The following is a 20,231-nucleotide window of genomic DNA, read 5'->3' as shown; positions in this document are numbered from 1 at the left end:
TCCTGAAGCTCTGTTCCCTCATAGGGATCCCTGGAAGGTTCCTAGATAGATCTGTGGCAGGACAGGTGCACACCCGGAGCCCTCTGACCACTCAGTGTTCACGACTCTGGCTGTGAACGGGTGAGTCTGTGAGGTCCAGGGTACGGGGACTAGGTGAACAGGATCAGCACCTTCTCACCTCCCCAGCTGCAGGCTCTACCTCTCTGGAAGCCCCAGGTCTCTGCACAAGGACCCGCTGACCTGAGAGGAGAGGGGTGTGGTCCTTCAGTCAAGGAGGGAGCAGCCAGAAGCCAGGGGCCCATCAGTCCCCACAGCCCCCAAAGAAAACACAGGACTTAGTGTATGTGGGTCAAGTTAGCCCCAAACCCTGGAGTCTAGAAGATGTCTGATGTCCTGATGGTTTGTTCATGGTTTGTTCATGGTTTGTTTCCAGACACATCAATGCTGTTACTGCTGAAGTTCGGGGGGAATCTCCAAGAACCACAGAGCTGTCATAAAGCAATGCTGAGAAGGCTCTGTTGTCTTCAGGAGGCTTCAAACACGACCACAGCCCAGTGAGGACACCATTGACATCACTGGCCTGCATCACTCTGCACCTGCTTCATCTGCAGCTTACCATCTTGGCTGGTGATAGGATGACAGGGCTTATCCTACCTGAGGACATCTGGAAAGCTCAGCAGGTAAACTTAGAGGCTCGAGAAACTTAGACGAGAAACTATTCAAACAAAGACAGAGCCTCATCCTAAAGTCTCACCCCAGGACAGGTCCCAACAAGACACTCAGCCATTCTCTCCCTGTGTCTGAAGTTATGGCCAAAATCATGCCCCCTGTCCCATGCACACAGGCATCCCAGGTGGCACTAATGGGAAAAAGAACCCACCTGTCAATGCAGGAGACATAAGAGACTCAGGTTCCATCCCTGGGTTGAGAAGATCCCCTGCAGAAGGAAACGGTAACCCACTCCAGCATTCTTGCATGAAGAGTTCCATGGACAGAGGAGCCTGGTGGGCTACAGTCCATGGGGTCGCAAGGAGTCAGACACGTCTGAAGCAGCTTAGCACGCCACACGCACCCCATGGATACGCTGAAGCCCTAGCCCCCAGACCCTCAGAATGTGACCATATTTGAAGAAAGGGTCTTTATAGAGGTAATTAAGTGAAAACAAGGTCATGAGAGGGAATCCAAACCCAGTTCGACAGGTGTTTTCACACAGGAGGAAATCTGGAGGCAGATACACAGATAGGGAGAACTTCATGTGAGGATGAAAGTGAGGGTCAGGACTATGCATCTACAAGTCAAGGTTGCCAGCAAACCACCACAAGCTGGGGGAAGCCTGGGACCATGTCTCCCGCAGAGCCTCACAAGGAACCGACCCTGAAGACACTCCATGTTGGACTTCCAGCCTCCTCTGTACCAGGAGACGATACATTTCTATTGTTTAAGCACCCAAGCTTGGGGCTCTTTGTTACGGCACCCAAGCCAACTCATACAACCAATCTCATACAACATACAACAAACCAGGAGAAGGAATCCTCGGGAGGCCACCTGTCTCAAGAGCTGAAAGTGACAGGTTCAGAAACACTCTGAAACGTTCCCTTTGCTCGATGTATAGCTTGGTTCGCGTTAACCCCACAAGAGCTGGCCATCCTGCAGTGCCAACCCTCTCAGAGCAGGACCTAGGTGGCCCTCTGATGTCACTGAACACCCAAACCTCCGTGCTTTGCTCCTACAACTCCAGCATGTGCTCAGTGGCCTGGGATCTATGCAGTCACCCAGCACAGTTCTTCCCAGCTGGAGGAAAAGCATTTCTAGGGTGGCGTTGGGGAAACTGGCCTATTACCTGGGTTTCTAACCATCACGATGGACACGTATGGATCCACTGGCCAGAGGGTCCTTTACATCGGGCACCTGCCAGTATCTAGACTGGGATCTCTCTAGGGGAAGATTCGGTCTCACCCACTCTTGTGCCCACCACACCTGAAAACACCAAGTAGCAGCACTAAAGCACAAAACAGAGCCAAGCCCAGCCCAACAGCTGTCTCCGCCCACGAATGAAGAGCATTTATCAACAGGGAAAGCACATAATAATACATAAAAATTATACGAAATGTTTTAAAAATATGAAATTCAGACCACAGTGTGCAGAAGTACAGTTTTATTGAACACAGGCACCCTGTCCCTTTATGGATTTGTCTGTGGTTCTTCTGTGTGCTGACGGCACACAAAGGTAACTGCCACAGACCCCTGGGGGCTGCAAAGCTGGAACACTGCCTGGCCTGGCCTTCTACAGTGAAAGTGCGCTGACCCCGGTCTACACCAGCCCCATACAGGCTGCAGGGCAGAGGCCAGCCCGGGGTAGGCTCAAATCACAGAGGTGGGCAGCACCCACGGGGCGTGGCCAATGCCCGAGGGCTGGCCAGGTAGCAGGCAGCATCTGAGATGGCAAGAGGAAGGGAAGGGCAACAATGGGAGGTGTGGCTTGAAAAGGAAGCAGGAATGACCCAGAGGTAAATTTTATCAACCAGAAACTGCTTCCTGGAGCCCGCTCCAACCTGCGAGGGGAGAGCTTGGGCCCTCTGGGGCACAGGTTAGCACCCCGAGTCCCTCTGCAAGACATGCTCAAGGCACATGAGCATCGGGGTCCCAGGCCTGGTGGTGGACTTCACTCTTGGTTCTCCATTGTTTATGGAAGAAAGGACAAGGCAACCAATTTATAAAACTGAGAAAAATCATGCTTCTGCAGACAGACCTTGGTATTTAACGCTAACAAAATAAACACCAGTGAAACAACAGTACTTAGGTGTGTGGTGGGTGAGGCACCAAGTGAAAGGAACACCTGGTCTCTGGGGAAACCTTTCTTACAGAGAACACAGAACTGCTTCACCTACCTCTCCTAAAATTTCATAATATTTCAAATTTTATAGATTGGGGGGCAAGGAACAGCCTTTCCTCTCTCGTGGAGGAAGCCTAGATTGACTGTGAAGCACAGAAGGTGGGTTACTGAGACACAGGTCGACCAGATGCCCACGGCAGCTTCACCCTACACACCTGTGCGTTCCCACCTGGCGCCTGGCACAGTATCAAGTTGGTGGTTTGGTTCATGGTTTGTGGCCGGCATTCTGCGCATCCTTCCTCCCCAGCAGGGTGGGGGCGAGGGTGGAGGCTCCCGTGTGTGGGGGTGACCTGTGCCCACTCCCTCTCAGGTATGTGGACGCCCACACCTGTGGCCACAAGGCTGCCTTCTCCTCCTCCTTTGGGCTTCTGCTCCCGCTGGATGGAGCTGATGGGCTTTGCTACGGACATTTTAATGGATCTAATTATCACATAAATCATCACGGGAGATAAGCAGCTTCCAGGACCAGTCAAGTGGAATATTTTGTAAAGACCTGATAGAGGGGAATCACTTAAAACGGGCTGGCAAACTAGACCACATTAACACTTAAGAAAATAAAATAAAATAAAATAACTCCAGAACTCTTGACTCAGGCTGCTTTGCCAGCCTTTGTGTCATCCCTTGACTCTAAACGGGGAATCGGGACTTCCCTGGGGGCACAGTGGGTAAGAATCTCTCCACCAGTGCAGGGGACAGAGGTTTGATTCCTTATCCAGGAAGGGTCCAGAGGCAGCAGATCATCTAAGCCCGTGTGTTGCAACTACCGAAACCTGTGCCCTAGAGTCTGTGCTCGCCAACAAGGAGCCATCACGATGCGATGTCCGCACACGCAACTAGAGAAGCCCCTGCCCCCCGCAACCAGAGGAAGCCCGCGTGCAGCATCAAAGACCCAGTGCAGCCAAAAACAACAAATAAATATAGTAACTGTAAAAAAGTAAACAAATGGGGAATCGTGAGGCTGTACTAGGCTGGGGTCCATGCATGCCAGATACAGTCATCAAACACACACTCAGAGAAAGACCTTCACCCAATGTAGGAAGACTGGAAGATCCATGGACACTGGTTTTTTTCCATTAAAAAAAAAAAGTCAATTCTTCCAGGGTTTGACTAACTTTTTCCACTCACTGACTAATTACTTAGGACCTTTACAGTCTGACCGGGGTCACAGATCTGGGCTCCCAGGAGGGCTGGAGGTTTAAATCCAACATCATGACAATCCCTACTGCAAAGCTGATGAAGGAGCTTCCAAAGTCTGAGGTTTTCCATCCTGACCGTAGCCTCCTCCTCTGAAGGAGGTGGCTCCAGCCAGGGGCTGGGTGTGTGAGATGCCATATGGATGGGGAGAGCCTGGACACGGAGGTTTCTGAGATGACCCCATCAGATCTGAAGACTTGCATTCCAGCTCTGCCCTTCATGGGCCTGATAACCTCTGCCAGCTTACCTAACTTGACTCTAGGTCTGGGCTTCCTCAAGTGTAAAATGGGGCTTTCCACGTCATGCTGGAGATTACTCTTTAGTTTTTGTTTTTTCTACTCTACCATCTTTTTTTTCTCTTATGTAGAGTAGACACTTCCCATCTTTTCTGTTAGTCTGTGTACTGCAAGGAGATCAAACCAGTCAATCCTGACGGAAATCAACCCTGAATATTCACTGGAAGGACTGATGCTGAAGTTAAAGCTCCAACATTTTTGCCACCTGATGTGAAGAACTGACTCATTGGAAAAGACCCTGATGCTGGGAAAGATTGAGGGCGGGAGGAGAAGGGGGCGACAGAGGATGAGATGGTTGGATGGCATCACCGACTTGATGGACATGAGTTTGAGCAAGCTCCGGGACATAGGGAAGCGTCTGGAAGGACAGGGGAACCTGGCGTGTTGCAGTCCCTGGGGTCACAAAGAGTCGGACACAACTTAGCAACTGAACAACAGCAACATGGGCCACCTTAAGGGCAGAGACCCTGCCTTTCTCTTCTTTGAAACACACAAGTCCAGGGATATAGCCAAATGCAAAATAGAAACCTCGCGATTATGCTTATGGCATGAATGGCTGAGAACTAAACTTCTTCTGTATGAATAAGGCGGTGATTCTCAAACAAGGGCATGTACCAGGCTCACCTGGAGGGTTTGTTAAAACACAGCCTGCCGGTCTCCACCGCGAGGCCTGGGCCGGGCCTGAATGTGCATTCCCAACTTGCTCCCAGGTGATGCTGGTGCCTCCGGTCCCTGGACCACACTGATACTACGTGGGGTAACTGACAACAATGTGCTTCTCCACCTGGCTCCTGGAGGTTGGAGGGGGGCAGCGTCAGCACCACTGTGTCCTCAGCAGACTCAGTAAGTGAGGTTCAACGGGGTTTCAATGACTGACTGAGGTCAACAAATGGGAAGCTGAGATCATAACCCACCGGTCCAAAGCCGCCCCCAGGACCTCGATGAACAGAACAACGGTTAAGCACAAAGAGAACAGAGGCGGGCAAAGCAGGCTGCAGGCAGACCGAATGTCTCCGCCTGAGGGCATCAAATGCCAGCCCGGGTTCCAGCGCTAGCCTGCCTGCCTTCTGTCCTTCTTCCAAGACAGAAATTATAACCTCCCCCGTCTCAAGTCTCCTAAAGTAAGAAGAAGTACACCATCCTGCCTGGTGTTTATGAGCTGCAGGAAGGGGGGCTTCTGTGCCAGGCCTGGGAGCCTCCCGACAAATCCAGAGGCGGCGGAAATACTGGGACAAGTCAGCGTGTGCCAAGCGCAGACCCTATTTGAACAGAGCCTCAAATCTGGCTTCGGCCACTGAATCTGAGACCTGGGATGCGCACCCTTGCTCCCTGGCGCCCAGCAGGTGGGGTGGGGAACTGCCCAGCCTCGAGTGTGTGCTGGCAGGGCCTGGCACACGTGGGCTCCAGCACAGTCCCTTTTCTTCCAGGACCCCAGCAGCCACCTCCTTTCCCAGAAGTGCTCTTCTGTGGGTCACCCCTCCCTGAATGGGGCTGGAGGGGAAGACCTGTCAAGGCGAGGACCACCCACCCTCTGACCTCGCAGATTCTTCCTGGAGGTCACGTCTTCACCCTGGCAACCTCTCACCTTGGCAACAGTGAAAGAGGAGGGAGATGGAGCCTGAGCCCTCCCCCCGCTAACAGCGGGCCTTTTCCAGCTGACCCCAAATCCCCTCCATGCTGGGCTCGCCTCCCAAGAGCCCCCTTCCCCTCTCAGTTCTGCAGAGTAGGCTGGGGGTCCTCTGCCTGCCTTGCTGTTGGACTGGGGTACCATAGTCGTGGGAAAAGGGTGGAATCCCTTCTCTAGGAGAACACGGACTGCTTTGTCATTTGTTAATCTGCTATGTACCCCAGCCCAATCCCACTTTTAGATAACATGCCCTACCCTCACAGATATGCAGAAATGGGTCAGAAACAAGACTCACTGCAACATTTTCTGAAGCCCAAGACCCAAACCAGGTTATAAGAGGACAGTGTGTTTTTATTCATTTCCCCCAAAATAAATCCCTAGTTTCTAAATCTCTCTGTTGAGATAAGTATACTGTTATCCAGAAATGCAAGGCAGTTCCCAACCCCTGGAACAGCCTACTTTTTAACAAGACTTAAAAAAAAAAAAAAAAAAAAGCAATCTTCAATACACATAGATAAAGAAAATGCTAACTTGAAGCTATTTCAATAGACGCCTGTGTGCTGGAGAGGTGGGCATTGGGGAGACACTGGTATTGGTGGACACATGCTTGGGTGACCATTACCCACCACCCACCAGCAAGGCTGGGCCAAGGGCACAGCTCCATGGGGTCACTTCCCTCTCTGACCCCACAGCTCTAACTACAGGCTGGAATAGGTGTGTGGAGCCAGGTCATGTCAGAACACCCCGGCCCAGGTGGCTATTATGGGACAAGAATGGTGGATTCCACTGGCCATCCTTCACTCCCCGCCAGGGCCACGTGAGCCTCTCTGATGAGTCTCTCCACCCAGCGGCTGTTCTACACAGTAAGACCTCTGTCATCAGCAACCACCAATCAGGCGTGAAAGGTTAACACAACTGTGAACACAGCTCAAGCCGTCCTGGCTGGTGCTCATTCGGCTCTGAGGGACAGGAGGTTAAGTGTCAACAGATCGCTCCGCCATCTCCCAAATCTGCACTTGGGCTCTATTCCCTGCAAGGTACAGACGGACCGGCAAGATAAATAAAACCAGGTCCTGCACTCTAGACAGGAAATAAGAGACAGCAGGGACCTAAGTATAAGACAAGGCTGGGGGCTTCCCTGGTGGCTCAGTGGTAAGAATCTGCCTGCCAACACAGGAGACGTGGGTTCAATACCTGGTCCGGGAAGATGCCACATGCGGAGAAGCAGCTAAGCCTGGGAGGCACGACTTCTGGGCCCTCGAGCCCTAGAGCACGTGCTCAGACAGACAAGAGAAGCCACTGAAGTGAGAAGCTCGTGTGCCTCAACTAGAGAGTAGCCCCTGCTCTCTGCAACTAGAGAAAAGCCCGTGCAGCACGAAGACCCAGCACAGCCAAAAATAAAATAAAATAAACTAAAAAAAAAAAAACAAAAAACAAGGCTGAAAATGGAAGATGCCAAGACACAAAGCTGCTGGTTTGAGTCCAGAACTAGATGGAGAGAAAACTCCTGAATGGAGGAGGGGCTTCTGGGAGACGGGGAAGGTACCACCTGCACTGACCGGGTTCCAAACAGGTACCAAGAGAGGATGCTACACACAGGGTCAAAAGTCCCTCTGCGGGCGAGGTGCTTGGCGCCTCTGTGTTCCCATCACTCCTCACACATGCATCTGAACTTTCTCCAAGCCTCACCCAAACACCGTCTGCTTCACCGACCGTGGACAGGCATGAAGACATGCCTGGGAGGCTGTCTCAGCTCTTGCTGGAGGGCGGCGGCTGAAATAGCTGCCTTTCTCAGGACCCACAGGGATCGTGAGTCTGGATTTCACGGAGGCCACACTGTATCGGATTTGTGTACAATGAGTCACCCCTCACTGTGCTGTCAAGATACCCTCCAGGACTTCCCTGGTGGTCCAGTGGTTAAGAATCCACCTGCCAATGCAGGGGACATGAGTTTGATTCCTGGTCTGGGAAGATTCCACATGTCACAAGGCAACTAACAGGACAGCTGCAACCACTGAAGCCCTGCACCGAGAGCCTGTGCTTTGCAACGAGAAGCCGCCCAGTGAGAGGGCCATGCCCTGCATCTAGAGAAAGCCCACAAGCAGTGAAGACCCAGCACAGCCAAAAAAGGAAAAAGACCATACCCTTCAAATGGGTGGGTGTGACCCCCATCACAGCACCCCAGGCCCCCAGTCCTCGAGCAGCCTTTAGGGCACACTCCTGTGGCTGCCCCATCCCCCAGAGGGACCATTCTAAGGTTCTTCAGGAGAGTCCCCAGCAGTCACAGTGACCATGAGCTCACAGACTCACCTTGTACTTGCCTCCCTCACTTCCTCATGTCACCCACCTGTGTCCCCACTCCTGCTTCTGAGGACCACCTCTCCCCATAATGTCAATTCCAAAGTCCTCACCCGGGGCTCCGCACTTGGGGATCCCAAACAAGAACAGATGGCAAATGTCAAGCTGGCACTTGGCCACTAGGCCTTTTTTGGCCAAGACACAAGCTGAGTGACATGGGTGCGTTATTTCTGGCCAGTTCTGGTCAAAGCCAGTGTGCTATTTTGTATTGCTAGAAACTCCCAATTTAGAAAGCCAAGGAAATATTCTGTTCCATTAATAAGATACATGTACACACAGCTAAATCTGGAGAAAAGCAGTTGACATTTTTACATTCAGTTCAGTTCAGTTCAGTCGCTCAGTCGTATCCAACTCTTTGCGACCCCATGAGCCGCAGCACACCAGGCCTCCCTGGCCATCACCAACTCCTGGAGTCCACCCAAACCCATGTCCATTGAGTCGGTGATGCCATCCAACCATCTCATCCTCTGTCATCCCCTTCTCCTCCTGCCCTCAATCTTTCCCAGCATCAGGATCTTTTCAAGTGAGTCAGCTCTTCACATCAGGTAGCCAAAGTATTGGAGTTTCAGCTTCATCATCAGTCCCTCCAATGAACACCCAGGACTGATCTCCTTTAGGATGGACTTGTTGGATCTCCTTGCAGTCCAAGGGACTCTCAAGAGTCTTCTCCAACACCACAGTTCAAAAGCATCAATTCTTTGGCACTCAGCTTTCTTCACAGTCCAACTCTCACATCCATACATGACCATTGGAAAAACCATAACCTTGACTAGACGGACCTTTGTTGGCAAAGTAATGTTTCTGCTTTTTAATATGCTATCTAGTACTCTTGCCTGGAAAATCCCATGGACGGAGCAGCCTGGTGGGCTACAGTCCATGGGGTCGCTAAGAGTCAGACACGACTGAGTGACTTCACTTTCACTTTTCACTTTCATGCATTGGAGAAGGAAATGGCAACCCATTCCAGAGTTCTTGCCTGCAGAATCCCAGGGACGGGGGAGCCTGGTGGGTTGCCGTCTATGGGGTCCCACAGAGGCGGACACGACTGAAGCGACGCAGCAGCAGCAGCAGCAGCAGCAGCAGGTTGGCCATAACTTTGACTGTGTGGATCACAATAAACTGGAAAATTCTGAGCTTTAGCTCAACATTCAGAAAACTAAGATCATGGCATCTGGTCCCATCACTTCATGGGAAATAGATGGGGAAACAGTGTCCAGACTTTAGTTTTCTGGGCTCCAAAATCACTGCAGATGGTGATTGCAGCCATGAAATTCTTCCATTAAAAATGTATAAATTCACTGCAGATCATGTCCAGGCTGAGGGCCATCAGGGCTCACAGTTCCCAAGGAAATCTCTGACTCGAAGCTGGGACTGGATCCCAGGGCAGGCCCCACGGTCCCAGCCCACAGGTCAGCCGGGGAGCCCACCCTCACATTCTGAAAGCATCGTGAGCTATGTTTCCCACCCCTTATACCTGAAATAAGTGAAAGTGAAGGTGTTAGGCACTCAGTCGTGTCTGACTCTTTGTGACCCCATGGACAGAACCCACCAGCCTCCTCTGTCCATGGGATTCTCCAGGCAAGAATATTGGAGTGGGCTGCCATTCCCTTCTCTAGGGGATCTTCCCGATCCAGGGATTGAACTCGGGTCTCCTGCATTGCAGGCAGATTCTTTATCTTCTGAGCCACCAGGGAAAGTTTTTTATTTACACCTGGGCGTGGCTTAAACATCACCTCCTCAATCTCCGGGCTTCCATGTTCCTTTCTTAGGGAAAGCATGTGACAGCCCTAGGAACTGTCACAAACTGCCACAAACCTGGCGCCTTAAAACCAATTTATTCTTACCATCTGGAGAGCACAAATGTGAAACCAGTTTCACTGGGCGAACATCAAGTATTGCTGGGCCTGCTGCCTTGTGGAGGCTCTACTGGGAGAACCCGTGGCCTTGCCTTTCCCACCTTCTGGCATTCCTGGTTTACGGTCCCTTCCTCCAACTTCAGAGCCCACTCACTCCATCTCTGACTCCATCACCTCCTGCTCTGCAGTCACATCTCCCTCTGCCTCTCTTACAACGAGGCTGGTCACTACAGGACATTCAGGGCCCCTCCAGGTAGGCAGGGTCATCTCAGGATCTTTCAGTTATCACACCCACCAAGTCCTTTTTACTCTATGAAGTACCATTCATAGGTTCTGGGAATTACCACGTGACGATCCCTGGGGGAGGTGGGAAGGGACAGTCAGCCTTCTACAGGAGTGTGTGCTAAGTCGATTCAGTCATACTCGACTATTTGCAACTCTATGGGCTATAGTCCGCCAGGCAACTCTGTCCATGAGATTTCCCAGGAGAAGAATACTGGAGTGGGTTGCCATGCCCTCCTCCAGGGGATCTTCTCAACCCAGGGATGGAACCCACGTCTCTTGTGTCTCCTAAATTGGCAGGTGGGTTCTTTACCACTAGCGCCACCTGGGAAGCCCCTGAGCCTACTACACTCCCTCTTTAAACAGCACAGTTTGTCTGCCCATCCCGATACCCGGCTTCAGTGATCACTCCCAACACTCTTTATCATCTGTTTATTTCCTTTCTCTCCCACCAGAGGAAAGACTCCTGGAAGGCAAAGATCTCACCCGGTCCACCTGGAACACAGCAAGCACTCAGTGAACTGCTATAGAACCCCCCCAAGGAATCAGCCCTGGATGTCTCACAAGCCTATCTATATGGTGCACAGGGCAGGAGAACACCTGTTGTGCTCAGCTCTGCATCCAGCCCCTACGCCTGCTTCACGGAGCACACAGTAAGATGCTCCACCAGTGGTTCCTGGTGCCTGCACATAAAAGGAAGCCCCCCCACCCCCCTCCATCTATAATCTGCTGGCCATCTTGGAGCAAACGATCAGCTGTTTCCCAGATGGTCCCAGCTGCATCTCCACCGAATCCATCCTCTGGCTCCCTCACCTTCAGCGACTGTTCCCCTGCCCGTGCACAAAAAGTGCCCTTCTCCCTCCTAGCACCAGCCCACCTGAGGCCAGGCGTCCCTGCCCCAGCTCAGGGCTCTCCCCAGCTTGGCCCCATCCCACCAGCCTCCTTAGCACCCACGCCAACTCCCTTCACTTTGGTCAGGCGAGCCACCCACCAGAAAACTCCTACGTACACATGTCCCCTCTTCCTTCGAGGCCCAGTGCTGGCCCACGACTCCCACCAGGAGATCTGTAACTCCGGGTCTGGGTGACATGCTTGCCGCCCACCTCCGCTAAAGGGATGGCACTCCTGGGCAGGCCAGTGAAGTGGGCTGGTGATGCCCCTGGTTCCGTGAACATGAGCTTCTGATGAGCACGTCTGTTCTCCAAGGAAGATGACGGGCCAGCTCCCCCGTGCCCTCCAGCTTCTGGGCATGGAGTGATGAGGTGGAAGGACCCTGATGTGCGTGAGCGACTGGAGACCTCCTGTGTGTTCTCCATCCGCGGAACGGGGGCAGCACGCGCCATGATTGCCTGACTGCAAGCCCGAAGCAGCAGGTGAAGAGCGGCCAGCCCAGCGCCGGCAGGAGGAAGTGTCCGAGCCCCTAGGGACAAACCTGGAGAAGCCACGGGGCCCACCAGCCAGCAAGGAGCAGGCGATGTCCCTTCCTCACCTAGCAGGGCCTCAGGCACCATGAGAGCAAGACCGAGGACCACAGAGGAAAGTCAGAGGTGCTCTCCGGGTGTTAGGACACCCTGTTAAAACTGTATTTCAGACACGCAACAAAATTTTATTACCCTAAGTAAGTCCCAAATAGTCAACCACGCCAGGGTGACATTTTATTTTTATTTGCTAAACCTGGAGGTGGGGTGGGAGGATGCCCCCTCCCTGCCTACCCCAGTCAGAGGGGGCTCCCCCAGTCACAGGGGGCTCCCCAAGAAGTCCCAGCCTCCCCACCAGGAGAGGTGGCCTCCCCGCGAGGGGGCGGGGCGATGGGGATCCAAGCCCCCGCAAGGGCCCAGGTCCACTCCTTCCAGGGTTCACCCACAAACAGATGCACTCCACGGTATCAACTGCCCATTCAAGAGCTTTCGCAAAAAAATAAAATCTTTTTTGCTAGCCATAGAAAGGAGCTGTTTCAAGACTATTTTTCCATGCTGGCACAATTCTCCGAGAATTCACAAAGCAGTGACTTCAACCACAAAGATCGCCATGGAAACGGACCACCTCCATCCCGCAAACCATGACTTCACCGTCATACTCCACCAGAAACCGACCGCAGATTGTTACCAGAAGAATCCTTGTGCAAACAAACACCAGCCAACTGCGGCTGAATGGCAGGAAGTGTAACTGCTTTTTCTAATTTTAACTTCCTCCAGGAATGCATTCCTTCTAAACAGGCTGCATCCAGGCTCCCCAGACCCCACATTCCTTTAGTAAAGCTCCCACCTCCAGGGGCCACAAAGAAACGCAGCTTTAATCTGCCGGGCCAGGTGGGGCTGTGCCCCAGGCCCAAGGTCCAGGGCTGACTCACTAATTTTCCCCCAAATGACTAAGAGACCAAAACGATTTGTGCAGGAAAGCACTCCCAGACCCCGGGGTGGGGCGGATCCATGAAGGGGAACAGAAAGTGAGAGAAGGCAGTGACGGATCATTACAATAAGCTGGACCTATGACCTCCCAGGCACGATGCCTTGGCTGAGACCAAGGACACACCGGCCAGAACTAGGAACGCCTGGAAAACAGTTCTGTAAATTATCTCCCAGGACAGATTTGGAACGTGCCTCATTGGATTTTTAAAGCACGTGTGGGCAAGTAAACTAGGAGGCAATATTTGCAGTGCTCACAGCCAAGAAAGACTTATTTTCCAGAAAATTCAAAGAACTCCTACAATCCAACAAGAAAAAATGGGGAAGACCATGGAAAAAGGGAGAAGCTATACCAGTCTTATGAGTGGTCACTGTTTCTGCCATCTTCTATTCATCCCAGATATTTAAGTGTTATTTGTATCTACAGGCTTCCCAGGTGGTGTTAATGGTAAGGGACACGCCTGCTAATGCAGGAGACCTAAGAGAAGCAGGTTCAATCCCCGGGTTGGGAAGATCCCCTGGAGGAGGGTGTGGCAACCCACTACAGTATTCTTGTCTGGATAATCCCATGGACAGAGGAGCCTGGCGGGCTGCAGTCCATTGGGTTGCAGAGAGTCGACACAACCTCGCACGAACCCATGCATTCAAGATTTAGGAACCAATTGGCCTGGCCCCCTGATAACCCAGTGGAGTGGTAAGGACAGGCACTGCAGGCCTGGGGAAAAGGTGGCTCCCTCCCCGATCTCCTTGCTCTGCAGAGAAGCGGCCCAGCTGTGACCTGGAAATAGGGCCCCACCTAGAAACCCTCCTCCCAAACCAAATTCACAGGCCTCCAGCCTCACCTGGAAGCCGTCTCCCCCTGGGCTGGGTTATGACTGTAAGAAATCGCCCCACCTCTCCCCCTCCCTCCCATGCAATTAAAGATGCTGGCCCCAGACGCTGCCGGGCTGGGCTCTTCATTAACCCAGGGCTCCCCCCAGGGCCCCCGAAGCGCCCTGTGGTTACGGGGTTTGTCCCTCTCCAGGCAGTGGAAAACAAGAACCTTCGATTGCTGGAAGCTGGGAGTCACCCAGACCACATCCTGTTTGGCAGCAGCCATGGATTCAATCATGCCAATAGCACCGAACAAAAGAAACCTACGCGGGCTGACGGGCAAGACTGCGGCTGGCAGTAGCGCAGGGGCCCAGCCAGAGTTCAGCGCTCAGGGCGGCCCTGGTCGGTGAGCACACGGCCCAGTGCACACCAGCTCGGCCTGGGGCCCAGGGAAAGGGTATCTGGTCCCTGCTGCCCACGGATGGAGAGTGGGCTGTGCCTGGGACTCTGTCCTTGGCCCCCTCCATACTCCCAGGTGCAGCAGGCTCTCAAATACTTGTTGACTGAGTGATAAAGCACTTCCAGAGGGAGTGACAGAAGGCAAAAGTTGCAAACCATCAACATCACCTGAAGGGGACGAAGCTGCCCTTGGCTACAGGAGCAAAGCCCCCAGGGCCATGGCAAGGCGGCCGCCCTGCTGTTGGGGCTCCGGTCCCATGGCCAGGAGAGACATGGGGAATGTCCAGGACCTAAAGATCAGGCCAGCTGTAGAAACCCCCCCAACAAGCTGCACAGCCTTCTTGCATGGAAGAGCTGAAAAGGACCAGAAAACTTAAACACACCTTGAGCACGTTAGGAATCTGGAGAGGTTTCTTCCCAGGGTGGCTGGGGAACGCGGTGGTGCTAACTCAAACGTGCGGACTCTCAGATTTGCACATCTGAGCGGGAAGAGTGTCGAAGGGAGAAACTTCTGGAAAGCTCCGACAGCAGGGAAGTGGTCCCCGGGTGTGGGGCGTGGGGCTAGTCACCAAAGCAGCCATCCCCGCTCTATGTCCATCGTGGGAGTCTCTGGTCCAGAGGTTGTCAAGAGAAGGGCGACCCCAGAAGCTCCCAACACCCGGAGCTCTCCCAGTGCAGGGACCCTAAGCTCTAGGGCGATGCCTGTCTGTGTAAACACACTGGCTGGGAAACTCCAGCTGTCCCACCCGAGGAGGTGCCAGGCAGGGTGGGCTGCCTGGGGCCCAGCAGCATCATTCCCATGCCCTCCCACTGGCAGGACCTTGAGCTGGGAGCAGACCTGCCTTCATCTCTAAAAAAGGGCACCCAACCTACAAGCTATTGTGGGGAGTGTACGTGTGAAGCGTTTAAAGAGCTCGGCGCCTACAGTTGGCACTACATAAGTGCTCCAGGATTTACCCTGCGATGAGGAACCAATGTGTGCACACAAGGGCCACCCAGGACGACTGCCATCTCTGCTCCTCCCACCTGACGCCCCCTTGTCTCTTTCCAGCTGAATCTCAGCCCAGACCAAGGCCCCCTGCCACTCAGCATGCGGTCCCCACATCAGTAACCTCCTCCCGTCACCAGGAGCTGCTCAGAACTGCCCCCGTCCCGGGCGATCCCTGGGCACAGAAGACTGGCCAGAGGACGGCGGGGTCCAGCTGGAGACAGACATTTGTCCCCATGCTGTCCCGGAGCCGGGTCCCCTAAGAAAGCCTTCTGGCCTAAGAAGATTACAAGCTCAAGTGCAGGGGCCGGAGCCTCCATGCCTGTGTGCGCGCTCACTTTCCCGGTGCGGGGCGCGTCACAGCGCTTGCTCCCCCAGCCCTGACTCAGGGGATCAGCAGAAAATGCCTGAAGGAGCAAACGCCTCAATGCAGCCATGCATGCTGCTATCAGCCCTCTTCAGAGGAGAGACAACTTCACCAAATCATCCCCTCTTCCGCGCATCACCCCTCGAGCTGCTAACAGGATTAGTGGGGCCCTCGGCCACCCCGACCACCCCTTCTAATGCTCCACCACCAGCCTAATGCTCTAGACTCGGAATTGCAGGGCAGTTTATACACAGCCCCACTGTTCCCGCTGTTCGGCTGCCTTTCTCAAGTTCAAGTTCACCTGACAGAGCTGACCTGTGCTTTGTGTTTGGAAGCTGGCTTCCTTGCTGACCTGGAGAGCAGCTCACTGTTAAAAGTCCAGTCCAGGAGAGAACAAAGAACCTGCTGACTGGAGGAGACAGGCCAGCGCCTGACCTGGAGGGGGTGGGCACCACACTTGGCAGAAGGTGAGGAGGCCTGGGATCCTCCCTGGAGGGGGCCGCCGAAAACCACGGGCCCGCACTGCAGGGCACCCTCTGGACTCCAGCCACGGTTACCGCCAACGGCAGATACCAACCAGAGCCAAGGGCCTGAGAGCCGAGCCCTGGCACCCCTGCCTCCCAGCGGCCCTCCCTGCCATCGTTTTGTCTCTTTTCTAAAACAAACTTCCTTTTAAAGTGGATTTGGATGTATAGAAAAGTCGTCAATATAACACAAGGTATCCCCATATGCCAGCCAACACCTGACTTCCCTGTTATTAAAATCTCCCATTAGGATGGCCCATTTGCCAATGAATGATGACGGCACTTTAGTTCAGTTATATGAACTGAAGTCCACTCTCTGATTCCCTTTTTGTTGTTGTTTAGTGGCTCAGTCACGTCCAACCCTTTACTACCCCGGAGACTGTAGCCCACCAGGCTCCTCCGTCCATGGGATTTCCCAGGCAAGAATACTGGAGTGAGTTGTCATTTCCTTCTGCAGGGGACCTTCCAGACCCAGGGATCGAACCCTCATCTCCTGCATCGGTAGGTGGATTATTTACCACTGAGGCACCAGGGAAGCCCTGAGATTCCCTGAGTTTTTCTCTCTCATGTCCTTTCTCCATCCCAGGATCCGTGCCAGGTATCACACGACATTCAGCCCCGTCTCCTGAGGCTCCTCTGGACCGTGACAGTTCCATAGGCACCCTTTGTCTTCAGTGACCTTGATGGTTCTGAGCAAGACCAGGCAGGTACCGGGTAACTGCCCTTCAGCTGGGGTGTGTCTGCTTCTTTTCAGGGTGAAGACTGGGGCTGTGGATCCTGGGGAGGAAGGCGGCAGGGGAGGTGCCCTCTTCACCCCGCACAAGGGCATATACTGTCCACAGGACTTGGCACTGTTGATGTTGACCTTGGTCACCTGGCCTGACGTCTACTAACCCTCTTCTCCAGGCCACTCCCTCCCTCTTTGCTGAGACACACCCCCTCCCATGCACTGCCAGTGGGAAGGGCATAAATACAAGCTCCTCTATTACAAAACAAGCAACAGTCAAAGAGCACCACACGGGTGCAGGCAGCCGTATGTAAAAGCTGCTTGGTCACACACTCTGCCCTCCGCCCTCCTAAGGACTCAGGTTAGATTCAGAACTGTCCACTGACTAGAACATCAATAGGAAGTTACAGCCTGAGAGGCTGGAAAACAGGTGATAACCTGGCCTGTATTTATAAAAAAACAATTTATAGAAGGGCCCAGACACCACTTGCTCTGCTCAGGCCTTTATGCAATACCTGGCCAGGTGAGCAGGGGGGCCCCCCGTGCAGGGATGGATGGGTTACCTGAGGAGGTCCCCTGGGTCTGCAGGCATCCTTCAGAGGGGTCTCTGGGTGACAGCTCGGCCCCCAGCCTCGGAGACGCCAGCCCGTATGGAGGACACGCAGCGTCCCTGATGCCGAACTCAGCCCTGGACTCCGGTGCTCTGGGGTTATCAATCAATTTGGAGAATCGATTACCATCTGCACAGGACTTGGAAACGCTGGGCTGGAGGGCACCCAAGGATGACACAGGAGGAAAGAAACTCATCCCCTTTTAGCTTCGTTCAGGACGAGAAGCGGGGAGGTGGTCGGGGGAAGCGGGGGTGCTCCAAGTCAAACCACGTTTAGTTTGATTTCTGACCCTCAGGGGAACCGCTCCGTGCCCCCGGGTTTCCCCTAACGCTGAGTGCTCACAGTGCCTGCTTCACAGGTAGGATTCTAGAGGCAGGCATGAGTCTCCAGGCAAGGGCAGATGACAGCTGTTCCAGGGCAGTTCCAGGATGGAATTCAGGCCGTGATGGGGGCCCCAGGCTCGGGGGCAGGCCACGTCTGGGAGGAAGGCGGCCACGGTGGGCCCTGGGATGTGGCTCAGCTTCCCCGGGGGAAGCTTCTCCATCTGTGAAAAGTGGGAAGGGGCAGCAGCCGTGGGCAGAGGGGCCCGGCACAGCGCTGCCCTACTGCTCACAGGCAGGAAGGACTCTGTTTAGGGGAAAGCAACTCAACCCAAACCAAACTCCTTTCCCTGGGCAGAGCATTCCAGCACGAAGCTGCTGGATGCCGTCCGGCCAACTCTGCACCATGCCGATCCCGAGAGATCCACCACGCCCCAGTCACCGCCCGCCCCATCCCTGACCCCTCGGGCTGCAGGCAGCTGCCGGCTAGGCCAGCTCGACTGCTCCCCGGGCGGGGCTGAGCCGTGAGTCAGGCAGGCTCCACACGCGCCTCTAATCGGGCAAGTTATACAATTATCCCCATCACAAATCGCCACGCGTCACGGGCGGCGGGCCTGCACGGTTGAGGATGAGCTCCTTTCCCAGCGTGGGTGCAGAGACCGGCTCAGAGCCACCTAATTCCTGCCCCTCCTCCCCCCCAGCAGCCAAAAGGGACCCCAACACCTGCCAGTGAACAGGGAAGGTGAGGGGCAGAGAGAAGTCAGAGCGGCTGGGCTGGGCTTGAACCCCTTGCCCTTTCTCAGCTAAGGCGGCTGGACCTTGCAGTGTGGGAACAGAGCTCCTGCCTCCCGGAGCAGCAGATGGGCCTACCCTCAAAGCAAGAGCCTCAAGGCCAAGTCCAGCTAAAGATTCCAGGAGCTCCTGGGCTCCCAGGGGGACTGGCAAACCCCGAGTTGCATTTCAGGATAACTGTCAGCCAAGGGTGCGTGTCCACAGGCCCACCCACTACACCCGCCCCACACACCGTGCGTTTTCAGTTCAGTTCGGTCACTCAGTCATGTCCAGCTCTTTGCGACCCCATGGACTGCAGCATGCCAGGCCTCCCTGTCCATCACCAACTCCCAGAGCTTATTCAAACTCACGTCCATTGAGTTGGTGATGCCATCTAACCATCTCATCCTCTGTTTTTCCCTTATCTTCCCACCTTCAATCCTTCCCAGCATCAGGGTCTTCTCAAATGAGTCAGCTCTTCGCATCAGGTGGCCCAAGTATTGGAGTTTCAGCTTCAGCATCAGTCCTTCCAATGATTATTCAGGACTCATTTCCTTTAGGATGGACTGGTTGAATCTCCTTGCAGTCCAAGGGACTCTCAAGAGTCTTCTCCAACACCACAGTTGAAAAGCATCAATCTTCATTGCTCAGCTTTCTTTATTGTCCAACTCACACATCCATACATGGCTACTGGAAAAACCATAGCTTTGACTAGATGGACGTTTGTTGGCAAAGTAATGTCTCTGCTTTTTAATATGCTGTCTAGGTTGGTCATAACTCTTCTTCCAAGGAGCAAGCGTCTTTTAATTTCATGGCTGCAGTCACCATCTGCAGTGGTTTTGCAGCTCAAAAAAATAAAGGGCAGCAAAGTGGAATCAAGTTCACGACTTTCCTGAATTTCTAAAGGACCTTCCCTCAGGCAGGTAAGGAGCTGATCCACTGAGATAAGTGTAAATATTTCTTCTGCAAGGATGAGCCTAACTTTCTAAATCACACCTATCAAACCAGACTGGGGAAAACACTTTGAGAATGGCTCATACTCTGTGCGGGCTGGTTTCCTCTGGTGGCTCGAATGGTAAAGATTCTGCCTGTAAAGCAGGAGACCTGGGTGTGATCCCTGGGTTGGGAAGATCCCCTGGAGAAGGGAATGGTTACCCACTTCAGTATTCTTGCCTGGAAAATTCCAATGACAGAGGAGCCAGGCGAGTCCATGGGGTCACAAAGAGTCGGACAAGACTGAGTGACTAACACTTTCACTTTTCACTTAGAAACGAACAGAAAAGACAACTGACCTCCACTCCTTAGAGGCACTAGTACGTCATCTTAGTCACTCACTTGTGTCTGACTCTTTTCGACCCCAAGGATTGTAGCCTGCCAGGCTCCTCTGTCCATGGGATTTCCCAGGCAAGGATACTGGAGTGAGTGGCCATTCCCTTCTCCAGAAGATGTTCCCAACTCAGGGATCGAACCCGGGTCTCCCGCATTGCAGGCAGATTCTTGACTGCCTGAGCCACAGGGAAGCCCTAGTGAGAGGCACTGGTTGGCTTCAGTTCTTACGTTTCAAATCGACAGGGTGACGATCGTGTTCTACAGGTGTCATTCATCAGAACGCGCTTGAACCCTTTGAACAGCCTGCAAAGGGGAAAGTGGCTTTCTGGGGTGAAGGCAGGGGACGGGGGGCAGTGAAGGAGGCGATCCCCCTTTTCACAAGGAGCTCCTCCTTCTAAACGGTCTATTCAG

The 20,231-nt window shown here is 53.6% G+C and overlaps 1 protein-coding gene across 5 annotated transcripts in view; it reads right to left on the bottom strand.

Moving 5' to 3' along the window:
* Positions 1–20,231, bottom strand: part of SH3BP4 (SH3 domain binding protein 4) — a 98,703-nt gene that overhangs the window by 59,625 nt on the left and 18,847 nt on the right. The window contains exon 1 of one of the 5 annotated variants that reach the window (XM_059884540.1): positions 881–20,231. This exon is cut by the window's right edge and continues 18,799 nt beyond it. The exons of the other annotated variants lie outside the window; for them this stretch is intronic. The gene's annotated coding sequence lies outside the window, so the exon portion shown is untranslated. The remainder of the gene's footprint in view (positions 1–880) is intronic. 5 annotated transcript variants of the gene reach the window in all.

The sequence above is a fragment of the Bos taurus genome, chromosome 3, assembly GCF_002263795.3.
Source record: "Bos taurus isolate L1 Dominette 01449 registration number 42190680 breed Hereford chromosome 3, ARS-UCD2.0, whole genome shotgun sequence".
Taxonomy (NCBI): domain Eukaryota; kingdom Metazoa; phylum Chordata; class Mammalia; order Artiodactyla; family Bovidae; genus Bos; species Bos taurus.
The sequence above is the reverse complement of the archived record's forward strand: the minus strand, read 5'-3'. Positions and strand labels throughout refer to the sequence as shown.